We start from the raw sequence: 12,565 nt of genomic DNA, 5'->3' as shown, positions 1-12,565 counted from the left end.
ACCTGCGACCGTAGCGGTCTCGCGGTTCTAGACTGCAGCACCAGAACCGCGCGGCCACTTCGGCCGGCTACAGTAGTTACAGCTAATGAATGTTGACGTTACGTGTATGGACAAAATGTGATTTAAAAAAATAATTCAGCAGGGACACGGAAGTGTATGTCTTGGGTTTAGAGTATTTATGAAACGACAAATAGTACACCAAATTTCATACTGACACGTTACTACACTATTCAAAAGAATGTAGGGAGCATGTGTATCAACGTCTGGTATGTTAAATCTACTTCGATACAGACTATCAGCGCGGTTCCTAACTGAAGCGTGTAGAACCTATCGGCCACAGATGCCGGCGCTAGATTTGTTACCGGTGGGTTCAGACAACACGCAAGTATTACAGAGATGCTTCGGGAACTGAAATGGAAATCCCTGGAGGAAAGATGACTTTCTTTTCGAGGTGCACTATTGTGAAAATTTAGAAAACCGGAATTTGAGGCTGACTGCAGAACGATTCTACTGCAGTTACGTACATTGGGTATTAGGACCGGAAGATTAGGGCTCCTACGGAGGCATATAGACAGTGAATGGGCAAATATGTATTAGGAACACTACGAATGTACGTTGTGGACAGTGGGGAATGTGGGTCTCACGGGAAGCGTGCAAGGGATAAGTCCCTGCAGTCGCACTTTCCTCTGTGCCCTCGGTAGCTCAGATGGACAGAGCGTCTGCCATGTAAGCAGGAGATCCCGGGTCCGAGTCCCGGTCGGGGCACACATTTTCAGCTGTCCCCATTGATGGATATCAACACCTGTCGGCAGCTAAGGGTTTCGATTTAATTATCATTTCATTCCAGAGACGCTGCACGGTCATCAATGGTATCTGTTCATTCGGGAAGAGATACCATCTTCGTTCTTCCCTCGCTCTATTTGCGAGTGCAACAGGAAAGGAAATGACGAATAGTGGGAGAGGGTACCCTCCACCACGCACCATACGGTGGCTTGTGGAGATGTAGATGTAAACGGAATTCAAGGCAGGTTGGCACATAACTACGTCAATGGCCCAGAAAAGCGTTGCCACACATTGACGTAACGTGTGGTACATGCTGCCTGCTGGCTATGTAATCAGCTGTGTGCATTCAGGACAGTAACTGGAAAACTGTGTCCCGGATTTATTTGGCGTAGCAGCTGTGCCGCAGTTAGTGGATCATTCACAGGTTAGAAAGACTGCTGGAAATACGTGCTACAGGCTGTTATTGACAGTCAACTTCTGATAATCCTCTTAATCTGGGCTTTTATTTACTACTATTTTAACACAATAATAGGACGCTGCCGTTAATAGTAATAACTAGATTTCTTAAGTAGCAATATAGATCGTTACTGCGGGAAGAGTGAAAGATGTTCCCACAATTGGGACTCAGCCAGAGAGACTGGCAACGGCATATGGCTCTGAAACTATGCACGTGGGATGAGGAACTACGAGTAAACCACCATGAGAGTGGATCCAGTTCAGAAATCTTAAAGAGGACCCACCAACATTTAGGTGTGAACTAAAGAAATTTTCAACATCAAATATTAATTATTAAAAGCCACTTTTGGCATTTTAAATTCTAGGGGGATCCTGAGCGTCATATAAGTTTTCTTTGCCATATCCGTTCTGCAGTAAACTATTTATATGAAGAAACAAATGACAGTTAATATTGTGCTGACAACGCACGAATCATTAAGAAGTTATATGAAGTGTATAAAGATTTCTTTTACGCACCAAGTACTTCAGTCGGCGTTAGGATGCAATCCGAATCTGATCTCTATGCAAACGATGCTCTCAGAGAAACCATGCTCTTGAGATTAATCATGTCTAAGTATTTAATTGTGAACTATTTTCGGTATTTGTTAATAAATGCACTGTAATGGTATTTCATAATTATTTAAAATTGAAAAAAATCGCAACACCAAAAAATAATTAATGTAGACTGATGAAATTTCGGGAATGCATGTTTCTAGGCAACATAGTTAAACGATTAACGTTACAAGATCACAGGTTAATGAAAGCGCGAGATACGTCATTGCAAATGTGAAATGCTGGTACATTAATAACTGGTGTAACCGCCAGAATGTTGAATGCAAGCATGTAAACGTACATGCATTATGTAGTACTGGAGACGTGCCAATTAGTGAGATGGAGTTCAATGACTGTTCTTTATATTATTTAAAAAGAGCATCAGCAACTGTATACCAATAAGACTGTAACAATGAGAAGTCTTTGCTATTACACTACTGGCCATTAAAATGGCTACTCCAAGAAGAAATGCAGATGATAAACGGGTATTCATTGGACAAATATACTATACTAGAACTGACATGTGATTACATTTTCACACAATTTGGCTGCATAGATATTGAGAAATCAGTACCCAGAACAACCACCTCTGGCCGTATTAACGGCCTTTATACACCTGGGCATTGAGTCATACAGAGCTTGGATGGCGTATACAGGTACAGCTGCCCATGCAGCCTCAACACGACACCACAGTTCATCAAGAGTAGTGACTGGCGTATTGTGACGAGCCAGTTGCTCGGCAACCATTGACCAGACGGTTCAATTGGTGAGAGATCTGGAGAATGTGCTGGCCAGGGCAGCAGTCGAACATTTTCTGTATGCAGAAAGGCCCGTACAGGACCTGCAACATACGGTCGTGCATTATCCTGCAGAAATGTAGGGTTTCACAGGGATCGTATGACGGGTAGAGCCACGGGTCGTAACACATCTGAAATGTAACGTCCACTGTTCAGAGTGCGGTCAATTCGAACAAGAGGTGACCGAGACGTGTAACCAATGGCACCCCATACCATCACGCCGGGTGATACACCAGTATGGCGATGACGAATACGCGCTTCCAATGTGCGTTCACCGCGATGTCGTCAAACACGGATGCGACCATCGAGATGCTGTAAACAGAACCTGGATTCATCCGAAAAAATGACGTTTTGCCATTCGTGCACCCAGGTTCGTCGTTGAGTACACCATCGCAGGCGCTCTTGTCTGTGATGCAGCGTCAAGGCTAACCGCAGCCATGGTCTCCGAGCTGATCGTCCATGCTGCTGCAAACGTCGTCGAACTGTTCGTGCAGATGGTTGTTGTCTTGAAAACGTGCCCATCTGATGACCCAGGGATCGAGACGTGGTTGCACGATCCGTTACAGCCATGCGGGTAAGATGCCTGTCATCTCGAGTGCTAGGGATACGAGACCGTTGGGATCCAGCACGGCGTTCCGTATTACCCTCTTGAACCCACCGATTCCTTATTCTGCTAACAGTCATTGGATCTCGACCAACGCAAGCAGAAATATCGCGATACGATAAACTGCAATCGCGATAGGCTACAATCCGACCTTTATCAAAGTCGGAAACGTGGTGGTACGCATTTCTCCTCCTTACGCAAAGCATCACAACAACGTTTCACCAGGCGACGCCGGTCAACTGCTGTTTGTGTATGAGAAATCGGTTGGAAACTTTCCTCATGTCAGCACGTTGTAGGTGTCGCCACCGGCGCCAACCTTGTGTGAATGCTCTGAAAAGTTAATCATTTGCATATCACAGCATCTTCTTCCGTCGGTTAAATTTCGGGTCTGTAGTACGTCATCTTCGTGGTGTAGCAATTTTAATAGCAAGTAGTGTAGATTCATAAGCATCCGACCCACCTTACATTTCAAGGCGGTTGGCTACTCTGTACTCTTAATGAAATAAATAAGTTGCGCTTGGTCGGTCAGTACAGGGACGGTTAATGCTCGTCGTGAATGGTGCTGGATTTGTCGTCCGGTGATGTCCCTATTCGCCCGATTGGAGACTGTATGATCAGCATGGGCAAGGTAACATGTCGACACTCTGTAGAGCATTTTAGGTTGCAATAGCAGTAAGTGAGCGAGCGTTGCCCTTTTGGGAAATATCCCCTGGAATGCTGTTCATGAATAGCAGCACAACAGGTCGTATCACCAGACTGACGTACAAATTTTCAGCAAGGATGCATGGGATGACCACGAGAGTGCTACTGCTTTCGTACGAAGTGGCACCCCAGACCATAACTTCAGAAGTATGTCCAGTGTGTCTAGCACGCAGACAGGTTGGTTGCAGGACCTCAACTGGCGTCTTTTAACCAACACACGGCCGTCACTGGTACCGAGGCAGAACCAGCTTTCATAAGAAAAAGCAACAGATCTCCACCCCGCCCTCCAATGAGCTCTCGTCCGACACCACTGTAGTCGCAAATGCAGGCGGTAGGGGGTCAGTGGAATGCGCGCTACAGAACGTCTGGCTCGGAGCTGTCCTTGAGGTAACCGATTTGTAACAGTTCTTTGTGTCACTGTGGTGCCAACTGCTGCAGATGCAGTACGATGTGCCTAAGCCATACGCCGAACACATTGGTGTTCCCTCTCGGTAGTGCTACGTGGCCGTCTTGACCGGTCTTCTTGCGACCGTACATTCCCGTGACCACCGCCGCTAGCAGTCATGTACTGTGGTTACATTCCTGCCAAGCCTGTCTACAGTATCGCGGAAGGAACATCCAGCTTCTCGTAGCCCTATTACACGACCTCGTTCGAACTTCGTGAGGTACTGATAATGGGGTCTTTGTCTCCTGAAAAGCATTCTTAAATAACATCAACTCAGCACGTCCAGTCTCAAAGGTAACCAACGCTCACGATCGTTACAGCGTATACTTAAAACAAATCAGATTTGTATCCTCGTAGTGGCACTTCTAGCGCTATTCTTTAAAAAATAAGTGTGTGAAATCTTATGGGACTTAACTGCTAAGGTCATCAGTCCCTATGGTTACACACTACTTAACCTAAATTATCATAAGGACAAACACACACACCCATGCCCGAGGGAGGACTCGGAACCTCCGCCGGGACCAGCAGCACAGCGCTATTCTTATGAGTCTGGCGCGAAAGCTGAATAGGAATCATCTTTCAAATGTAGAAACACGCCTACAAGTTATCGTTGAAGTCGCACAACTCCTTGTTGTTGCGATTTCTTTTCGTCAGTGTAGATTAGCTACCCCCACTTCAATTTGTAGCCACGTGGGTAGGCTATTTGCATCTCTGAACGAATCCAATAAGCCACGAGAACTGTTTCAAGGGACTAGATCAACGAGAGAACTGCACAGAACAGGTAGGAAGACGTCCTACACGCTGATTCAATGAATTGATCCAATTAAGGGTTAACTTAATTTTTGCAGTCTCGAGTGGGAAGGAACAACCAGTTGTACAATACTATATTGCAGTACTTGTGTTATTCCGAATTACGATGCAGTGTTCCTCTGCACCTGTGGTGAGGCATGCATGCATGTCCAAAGGAACATTGCATCGTAGTTCGGAATAACACAGGCACTGTAATATTATATGTATCCGCAGACACCAGGTTGGTTGGTTGGTTGGTTTGGGGAAGGAGACCAGACAGCGGGGTCATCGGTCTCATCGGATTAAGGAATGACGGGGAAGGAAGTCGGCCGTGCCCTTTCACAGGAACCATCCCGGCATTTGCCTGGAGTGATTTAGGGAAGTCACGGAAAACCTAAATCAGGATGGCCGGACGCGGGATTGAACCGTCGTCCTCCCGAATGCGAGTCCAGTGTGCTAACCACTGCGCCACCTCGCTCGGTAGCGCAGACACCAGGAAAGCAATTTCAAATAAAATGTCTTCCATGCATGGGGAATATACGTAATGAATGTACGAGTCAGCGGTTTCTGCGGACTCGTGGCTAGACTTAGAAACATTTATGCAGATTTAATACCACGGGGATATCTTGCAGTACGGCATCTGGTGTGGGGAAACATTTTTAAACAACTGCGTTGAGGATAGGCGATGCAATTTTGGGATAACTGTGCTGAATATGAAGAATATGATCTATCTCGCAAGTTAATAGAAAATTATTAATTGTGGCGGGTAGCAACGTGAAATTATAGTTTTGCGCATTACGGAGTGTTAAAAATTGTATGTCGCAGAAAGTAATAAGTTCGCGCCAAGGAGAAATTCAGTTCGCGTCCAAGGATCATGAATATTTCGCGACTGAAATATTATGAGGGCAACGCGAGTAAGAAGATGGAAGACAGCAGCAACAAACGTGACGAGATCAGTCACACAGCTGGAGGAAGGATACATGAAACGTATTCGCAGATGCCAACACGGACAACCATCGGTTTGTGTAATGGAATGACGACACTGAAAATTTGTGTTATCGCAAGCGGTCGGCTTACCATTAGGCTATCCGAGTACGCTTCACGGCCACACACATCCGTCAACCACGTGTCTACAACCTGAACTCGTACATCCATTATGTATATCCCCGTACAGGGAAGATATTTTAATTGAAAGTCGCTTTTTCAGTGCTGGCTGATAAATATGATATTGCAATGCCTGTGTTGTTCAGAGGTATGATGCAAAGTCCGAAGAAACATTGCTTCGTACATCCTAACAACACAGGCACTGCATATCGTATCGGAGAAAAAATCGCTGGAAAAAATAAGGTTCAAATGGCTCGAAGCACTATGGGACTTAACATCTGAGGTCATCAGTCCCCTAGACTTAGAACTACTTAACCCCAACTAACATAAGGACGTCACACATATCCATGCCCGAGGCAGGATTCGAACCTGCGACCGTAGCAGCAGCGTGGTTCCGGACTGAAGCTCCTAGAACCGCTCCTCCACAGTGGCCGGCGAATCGCTGCACTCAAGGAGTGTGTGGGACGTAGATCAAGTCACAGTGGGAGTAGCGAAGAGATCCAGAGTTCGCAGATTTGATTGTATTGTAAATGTTTTTGGTTTAGACATTTAAAAGTCAGGAAGATACGCTGCTTCTAACATAACGTAGCTTTCTGTTCTCTTTCGATTTCGGCGAGATCCCACACCATCAGGATACTTGATTTCGGTGAGTTCCCTCGGATCTCACCATCAGGTTGACTGATTTCGGTGTCCAACAGCCGTAACTCCCGTGCCGATTATGGCGCCATCTACCACGAATGGAAAAAATTGTTTCAGATAAATCTTAGGTATTTTTCGGCGTAGAATCCGAATCTGCAATAAAAAGGGAGCTTTCCCATTCGTCAGTAGAAAGCTGATCCCCCGATCCCACCAATGGAGGGGCGGAAGGGGAGGGGAGGGAGGCAGATGGGGGAGATCAGTTTTAGTAGAGACAGATGTGCCCTTTCAAGATATCAACTTTTCATCTGGATTTTTTTTGCATACTATGCATATTTTCCGAGATATTTAGTTCTACCAAGTAAAAAATAAATAAAAAAATTAAAAAAATATATTTATGTGACATCAATGTACGCAGGCGAAGCCGCTGGTGAGCAGTTAGTTTAGGAATTAACAGTGAACGAGTGTTGTTGCGACCGTTGACTATTATGGACAGTTTTTACCAAAATGAGCCTTTAAAATGCGTTGTTAGAGGTTATAACTGCGTCATTAAAAGAAGTCGTGTGAAACTAATTTTTGCTATTGAGTATACTACTACTTGAGATTATTTTGAAATATTCTTTACAGAATCTTTTTAGTCGTGGTATGACTTGTCTTTATCATTTATAACTAGAATCACAGCCATCAACTTCATAATCTGAGGCAGTCAGGATGGGAAGATTAAAAAAAGCCGAACAGATGATAGATGGGACTCAGGAACAGTGAGGGAATATTTAAGAATTTACCTTTCTGTCAAATAAATTCGTAACTAATCGGCTCCAGTTACTCGCACTCTAGCTACAATCTGACAAACACAGCTCACTCTTTGTGTTGGACTAAACAACTCCGTAAGCGAAACCACCGACAAACTCTTCTACACTGAATTTTGTGTTTTTTACTGATATTCCCCATGTTATGTCTCACAACACGCTTCTGCAAGAGTTACGATAGCTGATAAAAAATACTTATGTCAGCTCCTTAAAGATGTGGACGGTTATGATGGTGTGCCCTTATCTCGCACAGGAATAATCACGAGGCCAAAGAAAATGCGAGTATAAACGCTTAGGAAATTTTAGAAATAATACTCGATGCTGAACAAAAGTTGCAGTGACGGTAATAACATTACTTTACATTAAAACGGCTCGTAGTGTCAAATCCGCGGCAACAAACGAGAATGAGAAAGAAATGCTTGCACAGCAACTTATGTGATAATGGGGTGCCGCCTTGAATGCCGCAGTAAAGGCTTTAGCATGAACGTTATCTGCTCTTGGCAGGAAAAAGGGTGGATCAGAAGCTTTAGCGTGGTTCTAACGTGACGTCACTTCCTCTTAAACGGTGGCACACTTTTATGAAGCAGCGTCACGTTGGCCGTGACTGTGAACTTCTCGAGATAACCTTCCCTCACTCACAGGACCTTCTATCGTCAGTAACGACGTAAATTCGACGGGGAACATAGTTTATCACTACGGCATTCATTGATAAAATTTTGTTGTTGCGTCAGGTCTGAACGAGTTCTCAAGATTTCGACGGTTTCCCCCGTCGTCAACACTAGCAACTGGCTGCCGTAGTTCATACTTTATCTATTTAAAAAAAGCTGATAAAAATGCTCTTAAAGCCTTTTTAAGAGATCTGATCACGTAAGTGTAGAAGAGATGTGGAATGATTTCAAAGAGATAGTATCGACGGCAGGTGAAAGATATATACCACATAAATTAATAAGTGATGGTACTGTTCCCCGATGGTTTACAAAACGGGTCAGATCACTGTTGCAGAAGCAACGAAAAAAGCATGCTAAATTTAAAAGGACGCAAAATCCCCAAGACTGGCAAAGTTTTGCAGAAGTTCGAAATATAGCGGTACTTCAGTGCGAGATGCTTTTAATAATTTCCACAACAAAACCCTGTCTCGGAATCTGGCAGAAAACGCAAAGAGACTCTCGTCATACATAAAAGACATCAGTGGCAGGACGCAATCAATAGCCCGCATCTCGTGGTCGTGCGGTAGCGTTCTCGCTTCCCACGCCCGGGTTCCAGGGTTCGATTCCCGGCGGGGTCAGGGATTTTCTCTGCCTCGTGATGGCTGGGTGTTGTGTGATGTCCTTAGGTTAGGTAGGTTTAAGTAGTTCTCAGTTCTAGGGGACTGATGACCATAGATGTTAAGTCCCATAGTGCTCAGAGCCTTCTGAACCATTTTTGACGCAATCAATATCTTCACTGCGCGATAACAACGGTTAAGTCGCTGATGACAGTGCCACTAAAGCGGAGTTATTAAACACGATTTTACGAATTTCCTTCAGCAAAGAAGACGAAGTAAATATTCCTGAATTCTAATCAAGAACAACTCGCAAAATGAAAAACATAGAAGTAGATATCCTCGATGTAGCAAACCAGTTTAAATCGCTTAATATAGACAAGGCCTCCGGTACAGATTGTATACCAGTCAGGTTCCTTTCAGGATATGCTGATACAATAGCTCCATATTTAATAATTATATACAACCGCTCCCTCACAGAAAGTTCCGAACCTAAAGACTGGAAAATTGCTCAAGTCACACCAATACCTAAAAAGGGAAATAGGAGTAATCCGCTGAATTACAGGTCCATATCACTAACGTCGATTTGAAGTAGGGTTCTGGAACATATACTGTCTTCGAACATTATGAATTACCTCGAAGAAAACAATTTATTGACACGTAGTCAGCACGGATTCAGAAAATATCGGTCTTGTAAAACACAACTAGCTCTTTTGTACTCATGAAGTAATGAGTGCTATCGACAGGAGATGTCAAATTGATTCCATATTTTTAATTTCCAGAAGGCTTTCGACACCGTTCCTCACAAGCGTCTTCTAACCAAACTGCGTGTCTATGGAATATCGCCTTAGTTGTGCGACTGAATTCGTGATTTCCTGTCAGAAAGATCACAGTTCGTAGTAACAGACGGAAAGTCATCGAGTAAAAGAGAAGTAATATCCGGCGTTCCCCAAGGAAGTGTTATAGGCTGTCTATTGTTCCTCATCTATATTAACGACATGGGAGACAATCTGAGTAGCCCTATTAGATTGTTTGCAGATGATGCTGTCATTTACCGTCTTGTAAAGTCACGAGATTACCAAAACTAATTGCAAAATAATTTAGATAAGGTATCTGCATGGTGCGAAAAGTGACAGTTGACCCTGAATAAAGAAAAGTGTGAAGTTATTAACATGAATACTAAAAGAAACCCGCTAAATTTCGATTTCGCGATAAGTCACACAAATTTTAAGGCTGAAAATTCAACTAAATACTTAGGGATAACAATTACAAATAACCTTAATTGGAAGGATCACAAAAAAATGGTTCGCCGGCCGAAGTGGCCGTGCGGTTAAAGGCGCTGCAGTCTGGAACCGCAAGACCGCTCCGGTCGCAGGTTCGAATCCTGCCTCGGGCATGGATGTTTGTGATGTCCTTAGGTTAGTTAGGTTTAACTAGTTCTAAGTTCTAGGGGACTAATGACCTCAGCAGTTGAGTCCCGTAGTGCTCAGAGCCATTTTTTGAAAAAAATGGTTCAAATGGCTCTAAGCACTATGGGACTTAACATCTGCGGTCATCAGTCCCCTAGAACTTAGAACTACGTAAACCTAACCAACCTAAGGACATCACACACATCCATGCCCGAGGAGGATTCGAACCTGCGACCGTGGCAGTCGCGCGGTTAAGGATCACATAGATAATGTTGTGTGTAGAGCAAACCAAATACTGCGACTCATTGGCAGAACACTTAAAAGGTGCAACATGTCTGCTAAAGAGACTGCTTACACCACGCTTGTCCGCCCTATTCTGGAGTATTACTGTGCGGTGCGGGATACGCATCAGGTGGGACTGACGGATGACATAGAAAAGTTCAAAGAAGGGCAGCTCGTTTTGTACTATCGCGAAATAGAGGAGACAGTGCCACAGACATGATACGTGAACTGGAGTGGCAATCATAAAACAAAGGCGTTTTTCGTTGCGACGGGATCTTCTCATGAAATTTCAATCACCAGATTTCTCCTCAGATTGCGAAAACATTCTGTTGGCACCCACCTACATAGGAAGAAATGATTATCACGATAAAATAAGAGAAATCAGGGCTCGCACAGAAAAATTTAAGTGCTCGTTTTTCCCGCTCGCCTTTCGAGAGTGGAACGGTAGAGAGACAGCTTGAAGGTGGTTCGTTGAACCCTCTGCCAGGCACTCTATTGTGACTAGCAGAGTAATCACGTAGATGTAGATGTAGATCCTGTGGTGGCCTTTTATACTTAATAATAGGTTGACATACACTATGTGATCAAAAGTATCCGGACGCCCCGAAAAACATACGTTTTTCGTATTAGGTGCATTGTGCTGCCACCTACTGCCAGGTACTCCGTATCAGCGACCTCAGCAGTCATTAGACATCGTGAGAGAGCAGAATGGGGCGCTCCGCGGTACTCACGGACTTCGAACGTGGTCACGTGATTGGGTGTCACTTGTGTTGTACGTCTGGACGCGAGATTTCCACACTCCTAAACATCCCTAGGTCCACTGTTTCCGATGTGATAGTGAGATGGAAACGTGAAGGGACACGTACAACACAAAAGCGTACAGGCCGACAGTTGAAGAGGGTCGTAATGTGTAATAGGTAGACATCTATCCAGACCATCACACAGGAATTCTAAACTGCATCAGGATCCACTGCAAGTACTATGAAAGTTAGGCAGGAGGGGAGAAAACTTGGATTTCATGGTCGAGCGGCTGCTCATAAGCCGCACATCACGCCGGTAAATGCCAAACGACGCCTCGCTTAGTGTAAGGAGCGTAAAAACTGGATGATTGAACAGTGGAAAAACGTTGTGTGGAGTGATGAATCATGGTACAAAATGTGACGATCCCATGGTAGGGTGTGGGTATGGCGAATACCGGGTGAACGTCATCTGCCAGTGTGTGTAGTGTCAACAGTAAAATTCGGAGGCGGTGGTGTTATGGTGTGGTGGTGTTTTCCATGTAGGGGGTTTGCACCCCTTGTTGTTTTGCGTGGCACTATCACAGCACAGGCCCCATATTGATGTTTTAAGCACCTTCTTCCTTCCCACTGTTGAAGAGCAATTCGGGGATGGCGATTGCATCTTTCAACACGATCGAGCACCTGTTTATAATGCATGGTGTGTGGAGGAGTAGTTACACGACAATAACATCCCTGTAATGGACTGGCCTGCACATAGTCCTGACCTGAATGCTATAGAACACCTATAGGATGTTTCGGAACGCCGCCTTCGTGCTGAGCCTCACCGACCGACATCGATACCTCTCCTCAGTGCAGCACTCCGTGAAGAATAGGCTGCCTTTCCCAAGAAACCTTCCAGAACATGATTGAACGTATGCCTGCGAGAGGAAGCTGTCATCAAGACTAAGGGTGGGCCAAAATCATATTGAATTCCAGCATTACCGGTGGATGGCGCCACGAACTTGTAAGTCATTTTCAGCTAGGTGTCCGGATACTTTTGATCACATAGAGTATATCATGATGATGACATGTGGAAGCCAATAAATCTATTTATTTACCAAGAGCATTGTCTGTTTTTAAAAAAACGGTAGTTTTGAATGCATTTTTATAGACATTTT

General features: G+C 44.5%; 1 protein-coding gene across 5 annotated transcripts in view; it reads right to left on the bottom strand.

Moving 5' to 3' along the window:
• The window catches only part of LOC126248195 (hyaluronidase-like), a 347,681-nt gene that overhangs the window by 62,309 nt on the left and 272,807 nt on the right, over positions 1-12,565 (bottom strand). The gene's annotated exons all lie outside the window — the stretch shown is intronic.

This window comes from Schistocerca nitens, chromosome 3, assembly GCF_023898315.1.
Source record: "Schistocerca nitens isolate TAMUIC-IGC-003100 chromosome 3, iqSchNite1.1, whole genome shotgun sequence".
Lineage (NCBI taxonomy): Eukaryota > Metazoa > Arthropoda > Insecta > Orthoptera > Acrididae > Schistocerca > Schistocerca nitens.
Note: the sequence above shows the minus strand (reverse complement) of the source record. Positions and strands in the feature narration are given on the sequence as shown.